The following is an 841-nucleotide window of genomic DNA, read 5'->3' as shown; positions in this document are numbered from 1 at the left end:
AGGCGTGTTCAGGGCGACGAGCTCTACAAGGTGGCAAAGTTTCATTAATAAGTGAGCGTAACACTTGGGTAGTTCCCCTCGTGAGTCCTTCCGCAAGATTCACTCTCTTAACTTTGTCCTCCCCCGAACTTGCCATTTTAGACAATATATCAAAGTTCGCACACCGAAATTGATACAGAAATCTTGCAATGTCAACCGAAAAAACCGAAACACATATCTCGTTGACACGTAATCATAACATTCGTAGCACACAGTTGACAATCACGCAGTCAGTCCCGTGTGACAATGTTAATGCAAATATGCAAAGTCTATCAAAACCGCGAAAATAAATTAATATAATATATATGTTTAAATGTAAATGTGTAATATCACTGTAAATGTTAAGTAGTCAAAAACTAAAATATAAAATAAAAGAATAAAGGAATAAAATATAGGTCAAAGTCAGGTTAATCAGATCAAGAAATCTAAAGCGAGCGGCGGGCGATGAGCGTGAAGCACCTAGGCACTGTCTGCACTGTGCCTAATGGTGTTCACCATTAAAATGTCTAATGGTGTTCACAAAGTAATTAGGCAATCCCATAAACTGTGATATTTAACAAGTACGAGAATGCAAAATGCTTCCTATCCTCGCTTATTATTTGCGACCGTAACGCAGCGCGGAAACCTTTAGTCTGTCGATTTCTCGGCAGACCATGAATACGCTGATTCAAGACAGCTCCTCCCACCCATGACCACGAGTAGGCCGCCCGAGCGCACGCGCATTCCCTTCCACTTCCAACTCAGGGTCCAACTTCCACCGCCAGGAGCGTATAAGCTCACAAGGAGACGCTGTCAAGCCCCA

Source organism: Osmia bicornis, unplaced genomic scaffold, assembly GCF_907164935.1.
Source record: "Osmia bicornis bicornis unplaced genomic scaffold, iOsmBic2.1, whole genome shotgun sequence".
Taxonomy (NCBI): domain Eukaryota; kingdom Metazoa; phylum Arthropoda; class Insecta; order Hymenoptera; family Megachilidae; genus Osmia; species Osmia bicornis.
The sequence above is the reverse complement of the archived record's forward strand: the minus strand, read 5'-3'. Positions refer to the sequence as shown.